The sequence below is a fragment of the Alligator sinensis genome, unplaced genomic scaffold (assembly GCF_000455745.1).
Source record: "Alligator sinensis unplaced genomic scaffold, ASM45574v1 scaffold198_1, whole genome shotgun sequence".
Taxonomy (NCBI): Eukaryota; Metazoa; Chordata; order Crocodylia; family Alligatoridae; genus Alligator; species Alligator sinensis.
Genome location: NW_005841906.1, coordinates 623,347 through 632,313, shown reverse-complemented (window position 1 = coordinate 632,313; position 8,967 = coordinate 623,347). Strand labels below are relative to the sequence as shown.

Genomic DNA, 8,967 nt, shown 5'->3' with positions numbered 1-8,967 from the left:
CGCATGCGTCTTAGGGAGGGGGCGCTGCTGTGGAACCTCGTGGCCTGTAAGTGCTGGAGCGGGATTTGGGCGCAGGACTTGCAGCAAGCTGCGTCTGGGGGGAGTCCTGCCTTGCCCCTGCACCTGCCGGAGGGTGCCCCGCTCCTGTCCCTGTGTGTGTGTGGGGGGGGGTGCATTTGCGCAGGCAGGCGATGCATGTGCCTGTGGGGGTCCGCTTTTCCACTGCTTCACCCTCCTGCTGGCTCCTCCTGGCCTTTGCCAAGTCAAGGGGCTGCCCACTGCACAGCCGAGGAGATGCCTCCACCTCCCCCTTGTGCTACCATATTTTCTCACGTACAGTGTATGTTTACCCTCCCCCCCCCATCTTCAAAATCACCCCTCTCCATACCCCACATGGAGGCGGGGAGGTGTATTAAGGACGGAGCTGGTTTTCTGGCTGTGGTAGAAGTACTTTGCTTTGATTCTTGTGTCTGGGCAGCAGGAGGGTCCCTGGGGACTGCAGGGCTGCTTTTCTTGCCCCGCTTTGTTCCTGTGTCCTAGCAGAGGAGCACTGGGTAGTGTCCGCTGGCTCCTTGGACTTGCTTGAGGGTCAGTGGGAGCTGCCTGGTGTGCTCTGCTCGGTGCCCCCTCTTAGCACGCTTGTTATGAAGCTTTGACCTCCACTCCTGTTCCTCTTTTTTATTACTATTTGTCCCACGTATTCAGTTGTCAATTGTCACCTTTCCTGTAGCCTCCCTGCCTGCGGGAGGCCAGTAAGTTACTTGGTGGGCCTAGACCCGTGCCCCTTAAGGTGACAAATAGGCCTGTGTCCAGGGAGTCCTGGCTCTAGCCAAGCTGGCCATACACCTGACCTGGATGGAGGCTCTGGCTGGGGGTGACCACCAGGGACTGCAGGGGGCTGGACTTAATGATCCTTTGGGGTCCCTTCCAGCCCAAATGTCTATGAAGTCTATGTCCACTGGCTTCTTGGACTTACTCTAGGGCCAGTGGGCACTGGCCCATGTGCTCTGCTTGGTGTCCCCCCCCTTGATGCACCCATTTTAAACCTTTGACCTTCGCTTATCCCTGTTTTGCTTTCCTTTTATCCCAATAAATTAGTTATTTTCTCAGTGGCCTCCCTTTCTTCTTGGTAGGCAATGGCCCATGATCCCTTGAAAGTAACCAATAGGCCTGTCTTTGGGCAGAGTTTCATTGGGCAGAGTCCACTGGCTCCTTGGACTCATTTGGGAGCCAGTGAGCAATGCTCAGTGTCCCTCTTTGGAGCACTTGTTATAAACCTTTGACCTTCACTCCTGTCCCTGTTTTCATTCTTAGTTGTCCCCAGCAATTAGTTGATGTTCGCTTAGTGCCCCCACCCTTACTGAAAGGAGCTTATAGACTTACTTGGCGGGCATTGGCCCATATTCCCCTATGCATGTTGAAAAGGCCTGGTGCAGCAGCTGTCCCTCATCTGTTCATGTCTCCCAGCAGTTCCACTGGCCAGGAGCCACTGGTTCCTTGGACTCTCAAGGGTCAGTGGGCACTGGCCAGTGTATTCTGCACAATCTCCCTTTCTAGCTCCCTTGTTATTAACCTGTGACCTTCACTCCCTTCCTGTTTTCTTATGATTTGTCCCAAGAAATCAGTTGCTGCATTTTTAGTGGCCTCCCTGTTTAAGAGGGCTTATCATTTCTTGGTGAGTTTTGGCCCACGAACTCCTTGATGTAGCAAAAAGGCTTAATGTGTCAGCTATCCTACATCCATTAGTGTCTCCACGCAGTTTCACTGCGTAGTGTCCACATGTTCTTTGGACTTGCTTGAGGGCCAGTGGGTGCTGGCTGGTGTGCTCTACTCAGTGTCCCCCTTGGCGCACCTGTGATCACACTTTGACCCCCCCCCATCTCTGTTGCCCCTTAGAAGCTGTTGATTGCACACCTAGTGACCCCCTCTAATAATAGGTGGGGGACTAGCAGTTTCTTTGTGGGCTTCTGCCCATGTTCCCTATATGATTCAAATAGGGCTAGTACAGCAGCTGTGGCACTAGTATTCAAGCAGCTGAGGGAGTCAGTTGTCTTAATGGCTCAGTGTTTTTTATTCCAGAGGCATTAAGATAATAGAAAATGAGGGTTGAAAGGGGCCTCAGGAGGTCATCTAGTCCCACCCCCTGCTAAAGGCAGGACCAGCCCCAATTAGATCATCCCAGCCAAGGGTTTTTGTCTAGCCAGGTCTTAAAAACCTCCAAAGATGGAGAGTCCACCACCTCTCTGTGTTACCTGTTCCAGTGTTTTACTACCCACCTAGTGAGAAAATTCTTCCTAATATCTAACCTAAACTTCCCTTGCTGCAGCTTGAGACTGTTGCTCCTTGTTCTGTCATCTGCCACTACTGAGAACAGTCCAGCTTCATCCTCTTTCAAACCCTCTCTCGGTCTCTGCTTCTCTAGACTAAATAAGCCCAGTTCCTTCAGTCTTTCCTCATAAGTCATGTTCCCCAGCCCCCTCTCCATTTTTGTTGCCCTGTGCTGGACTTTCTCCAGTTTGCCTACATTCTTTCCAATGGGGGGCCCAAAACTGAACATGGTCCTCCAGATGTGGCCTCACTAGTGCTGAATAGAGGGGAATAGTCACTTTCCATGACCTGCTGGCAATGCTCCTACCAATGCAGCCCAGAATGCCATTAGCCTTCTTTGCAGCAAAGGAACACTGCTGGCTGATATTCAGCTTATTGTCCACTGTAACCCCCAGGTCCTTTTCGGCAGAGCTGCTGCCCAGCCAGTCGGCCCCCAGCCTGTACTGGTGCATGGAATTGTTCCATCCTAAGTGCAGGACTGTGCACTTGCCCTTGTTGAGCCTCATGAGATTTCTTTTGGCTCAATCCTCCAGTTTGTCTAGGTCCCCCTGAATCCTAGCCCTACCCTCCAGAGTATCTGCTACCTCCTCAGCTTTCTGTCACCTGCAAACTTGCTGAGGGTGCACTTTATGCCATCTTCCAGGTCACTGATAAAGACATTGAACAAAACTGGCCCCAGGACCAAACCTTGGGGCATTCTATTTGATACTGGCTGCCAACCAGACATTGAGCCATTGATTACTACTCTCTGAGCCTGATGCTCCAACCAGTTTTATATCCAGCTTACAGTCCATTCATCCAGCCCGTACTTCCTTTGCTTGCCTGTGAGAATGCTGTGGGAGACCATATCAAAAGCCTTGCTAAAATCAAGGTGTATCACATCCACTGGTCCCCCACACCCGCAGATCCAGTCACCTCATCATAGAAGGCTATCAGGTTGGTCAGGCATGACTTGCCCTTGGTGAATCCATGCTGATTCTTCCTAATCACTCTTCCTTCTCCTCCCAAGTGCATAGAAATGGATTCCTTGAGAACCCGCTCCATGATATGTCCAGGGACTGAGATGACATGGCTGACTGGTTTGTAGTTCCCTGGATCTTCCTTTTTCCTTTTTCTTAAACATGGGCACTATGTTTGCCCTTTGCCAGTCATCCAGGACCTCTCCTGATCACCCTGAGTTTTCAAAGATTATGGCCAATGGCTCTGCAATCTCATCAGCCAACTCTCTCAGCACCCTCAGGTGCATCCCATCTGGCCTCATAGACTTTTATATGTCCAGCTTTTCTAAATAGTCCCTAACCTGTTCTTTTGCCTCTGCTGGCTACTTGCCTCCCCAAATGTGCTGCCTGGTGCGGTAGTCTGGGAGCTGACCTTGCCTGTGAAGACTGAGGCGAAGAAGTCATTGAGCACTTCAGCCTTTCCTTTTTGGTGGTCTTGATGTCCCACTAATCAAAGCTAACCTTTCTTGGGGTAGTTTTGCTGTCCACTAGCTGCTCGTGGTCTTTCCTCCTGTTTCACAGCCATGGAGATTCTTTAGCTATTTTCAAAATCCTAGGCCTGCCCATAATGACCAGTCTTCAGCAGCAGCTTGGATTTCAGTTTTATTTAAGCAGGAAAGGAAGGTTGAGTTAGCTGAAGATTAGGGTATGTCCCTACTTAATGCAACCATAACTCTGGAAAAATCTTTTTTTCTTCATTCTGCCTTTCAAAAACAAATACGGTCAGGTTCCCAACTGTGATCAGAACTGTTGTGCTCAGTGCTGGACAAACACATTGTTAGGGGCAGGCAATTCCTCGGTGAGCTCTACAGCTGTAGGAAAGAGATGAAAAGGGTCTGTGCTAGACATTTTTTTTTCAGTAGTCAAGCATGACTCCAAAAGGGCATGGACAGATGTAACAGGTATACTGGTATAAATTAATCCGATTTAACTATTATGTTCGCATGCTCCTATAGTGGAATGAATGGAATAAAACAATTGTAAATTTACCCATATTTCATTTAGGGTTTAACAGACAGAAATAACATTCACTTGGCATCAGCTGTTATGATGTAATTTATGTTTGTATGCTCCTACTTGCTATAATTTTAGCCCTGAAAGAAAGAAGCAGGGTTAAAGTTACAGTGGCTTTGCTACACTTGTATCCCTTGTAGGAATATGCATATATAATGGTTATATTGTAACAATTCATACCTCTTTCATTCCATACCATTATGACTAGGGATCTACTTGACGCAAGACTACACAAAATAATTTGTATGGCTTGGTTGCAGCATGAAGAGCCGATTTCGGAAGCATTTCCTGGCAGCCCTGGCCCTTGCCACTGATTGGTGAAGGGTATTGGCATTGCATTTCACTTCTTAAAAGATGGCACTGAAACATTTTCATTTCACTGACTGGCGCCTTCACTTAGTCCGAGTCACTTCTCAGACAAACTCTAAATCACGTGATCTATGGCTGCAGTGATTGTCGCATTGTCTTTGTGTTGTGGTAAGCAGTAGGACGTTCTAAAACAGTGTATTATATGAATAATATGCTGGGTTGTTGTTTTTTTTAGGTTGATTTTGTGGGAAATTCCAGCCAGTGCAATATTTCCTGGCGATTGTAAATAGTGCCATTTTTCGTGGTTTCATGCATGCCTCAGAACATCACCTCCCCCTCCCATTTTAAAATGCTTGAAAGTTATAGCTGTCCACAGCCATGTATTGCTTCTAGACTACAAACATTTCATCTTTGTACAGCTCAGTCTAGGACACTACTAAAATGTAGGTAGTGACCACCAGGGGGTATCTGAGACATAAAATATTATATTACAACCCAGTGCAGAAGAAATCTCTCTCCCTGTGTACTATTATGCTCAAGGTCAAGTCTCTGTGATCTTCTCAAAATGCATGTTTATTTAGGTTTAGCTTTATGATCATAGACATTTTCTAATAAATGTAAGGGGGTCATGAAAAGTCTTAGCCTCACCAGTCTGAAAAGACTGAGAAATATTGACCTACCATATGTCAGGCTATGTCTGTGCTTTAGAGTTAACTTTAGGGACTATTCCTGTGTTTGAGCACACAGGTTAGCCACTTGTGGATGCGAACAGCCACCCTCTGAAGCAGTGGGGACAATATTTTTTTTTGCAGGTGTGCCACAAATTAGCCCCCCACCCTCCCTCAGTGCCCTCTTATTCTCCCCGCCTGCTCAGTTTGCTGCTCCGCTTTCTGCCCTATCCTCCCTACCTGATCTGCTACTCTGCTTTCTCCCCTCTGCCCTACTATGCTGCCTATCCCCTTCCTGATCAGGCATGTACCACCCAAGGGCTACCCATGCCACTTATGGCACTCATGCCACAGGTTGGCCACCCCACTCTAAAGCCATAACAAAGTTACTGTGGTCTCACTGGAGCAGCACTCACTTGTTTTGTCCCTTGAACTTTGGGGGACATGTGTCTTGGTTCTCTTGTGGCACAGTAAATTGAGCCACTCAACAATTCTTTTCCAGTAAATTGTGCAAAACTTGTCTGCCCTTTGTGGGGGCAAGAGGAAGCAATTGTGGAGAGGCACAATTGTGGTATACCAGTGCTTTTTTACTAGGGTGCCAAGGCAATCCCTGCCTGGATGATCCCTGTGTTATACTGCACTGAGACCCTAGGCAATTAGTTAACTCCTTTTTTCTTTTCTTTTTTAAATTTCAATTAGGAATACTTTCCAGGTACAACAATACCAGTACACGTCCCTGGCATTAGCTATCTAAATGTAAGCATATCACATGCTGTGAAGACAGAGAGCCTAGGTCAGTGGCAGATCTGGGAGTAGACCCTGGTTTCCTGATTTGCCATTATTAATTTGTTAGCTAGATCTTGCTTGTCTTTAGGAGGTGAAAGCTTTGTTTGGGAATTGATTACATATGTCACACACCCTTTGAAGAATGGAAAGGAGAATCCAGTTTTGCAGAAATCTGGCTGGATTTGTTTGCAATTCCAGAAGCTTCAAGTGAGAGAGGATAATCCAGAGGTGAGGCCAGTAGTGTAGGATTTGGGAGCTTGTTCTGCCACAGGATCCCATTGTGAACTTGGACAAATCACTTATCTCCTGTTTGGTTTCATTTAGCTTATTGCTAAAAAGGGAATAATTCCTTCCTCCTTACTGGGAGTGATGCGTGGATAAATATATTAAAAAGATTAACTACCCTAGCAATGAGGGCCACTTAAGTATCTTAGACAGATGAGAAGTGTACTGTGAAAAGGTTTTCAGATACCTGTATTGCTAAAAATAATCTTGTAGGTTTCAGTTGAGAATATTTTAACTATCTTTTTATCACCTTTTGTGAGTTTCACTTGGAATTTGTAAGAGTGGAATTATTCCTTCTTTCATTAATAAATACAACTCTAATGAGTTTCTGTTGCTACCTTGAATCGCTAGATACAAAGATTAATAACTAATCCTATTCAGAAACTTGAATTCTAGAAGAATTAACTCCCTCCACGTGAATCTTTGGCCCCTCAGCCTGTCATTATTGTAAAACCAATTATGCCTTTGTAATGAATATCTCCTGTATTTTTAACACACACAAGCCCTTAATCACATCTCTTCCTTTATGAAGAAAGCTGTGAATTACTTGAGCCCCTGTAGCTCACGGTTGGCCCGTATAGCGCACATTGGCAGACATGCTATAAATAAACTTCCAACCTGTTACCACTGCTTCAGATAGCTAGCTTGCGTTGTGCATATTGTCTTGATTTTTATTGCCTTAATTTTCCTGATGAATGAAGGACCCATTGCACATTTCTCCTTTTTCGGGCTCAGAATTTGACTGTTTTTTTCCCCAATTCCTTTGTTAGAAAGAACCCAAATCCTGTACCCTGCTAGTTGACTATTCAGGAAAGATCACTGTGGTTGAGAGCAATTAAAGATGTTTTTTCTTTGCATCAAACTGAGAGGATTTATTTTGCACATTTGATTGGAATTTTTCTATAGTTAGTTTTGCTGTTTGTTTGGCAGAGCCAGTCAGGTTTTTTCTTTACCTGTACTGTGCCAGGTTTTCATGTACAGCAGGGGCCAGGCAGAAATCTAAAAAAAGGAAAAATGCATTTGTGGAACCACAAACATTGACCGCAGCTTGAGAGTAGATTCTGTTTCTGAATCTATATTTAAAGAAAGTGTTCCTTTCAAAGTGGATTTACTCAAGGAAGTATTACAACAATAATTCTAAATGCTTTTATTTTTTTCCTTTTAATACTTAATATATCATTAGTAAACAGTTTTTGCAGAACCTCCAGTCATATTGCTGTAGCTCACATAGGGTATGCAGTGGTAATGGTGACTGTACAGAACACTCCTGCAGAGGACGTTAAGGTTCTAGTTCACAAAATGGAGTTGGGGTGGGATAATGTGCACTATCTCACTAAAGTGAAAGTGTAAGTCCTAGTGGACTCCAAGATGAACATGAGTCGTCAGTGTGACAAAGTCATCAGAAAAGCTAATGGTACTTTATCATGCATCAGCAGATGCATGACGAACAGAACTAAGGAGGTGATACTTCCTCTTTATCAGGCGCTGGTCAGACTGCAGTTGGAATACTGCGTGCAGTTTTGGGCGTAGCACTTCAAGAGGGATGTGGATAACCTGGAGAGGGTCAGAGAAGGGCTACTCGTATAGTTAAGGGCTTGCAGGCCAAGCCCTATGAGGAGAGACTAGGGCACCTGGACCTCTTCAGCCTCCGCAAGAGAAGGTTGAGAGGCGACCTTGTGACTGCCTATAAGTTCATCATGGGGGCACAGAAGGGAATTGGTGAGGCTTTACTCACCAAGGCACCCCTGGGGGTTACAAGAAATAATGGCCATAAGCTAGCAGAGGGCAGATTTAGATTGGACATTAGGAAGAACTTCTTCACAGTTAGAGTGGCCAAAGTCTGGAATGGGCTCCCAAGGGAGGTGGTGCTCTCCCCTACTCTGGGGGTCTTCAAGAGGAGGTTAGATAGGCATCTAGCTGGGGTCATCTAAACCCAGCACTCTTTACTGCCTATGCAGGGGGTCGGACTCGATGATCTATTGAGGTCCCTTCCAACCCTAACATCTATGAGGCATGGAGGCAGGGTAGAGATGTGTCTTTATAGACTAAGTGACTCAGATTTTTTTTTTAATATTAATATATTTCGTGTTCCAGGTCAAATCAGTTCCAAATCATATCAATTAATCTTTTCAATTGTTCCAAAAACCGTATTGATTTTGCAGGCAGAACTTAATTGTTCTCAACACCATGTATGGCACTACAGCTGGTGAGCATCCTCTGTCCCAGGCTCTCACCCTGGAACTTCAGATACTCCCAAATCTATTGGCAGGCATCCTATGTGGAGCCCCAAGCCCAGAGGTTTTGGGATTCAGATGCCCCCAGATACTACAGGCAAGCATCCTCCATCCCAGACTCTAGTCCAGCAATTTAGATACTTCCAATGCTCGATCTTAGCCAACTCTGAGATGCTTAAGCTTCCATGAGGAAGAGGTCACTTCAGGATGGAGTAATGTAAGAGAATGAGAAGCCCCCAGGTGATGCTTCCCATTTTGTTTGAACCCAAAGAAGGTACGTGACCATTTTCTGGCACTTCGTGGACCATGCAGCTCCTTCTGTGAGTAAGCAGATATCATTCCTGC

At 45.9% G+C, this 8,967-nt stretch overlaps 1 protein-coding gene across 1 annotated transcript in view; it reads left to right on the top strand.

The window, feature by feature from the left end:
* Positions 1-6: 6 nt before the first annotated feature.
* MRPL14 (mitochondrial ribosomal protein L14) overlaps positions 7-8,967 on the top strand; it is a 16,586-nt gene continuing 7,625 nt past the window's right edge. Inside the window, exon 1 of the mRNA XM_014517395.2 lies at positions 7-46. The gene's annotated coding sequence lies outside the window, so the exon portion shown is untranslated. The remainder of the gene's footprint in view (positions 47-8,967) is intronic.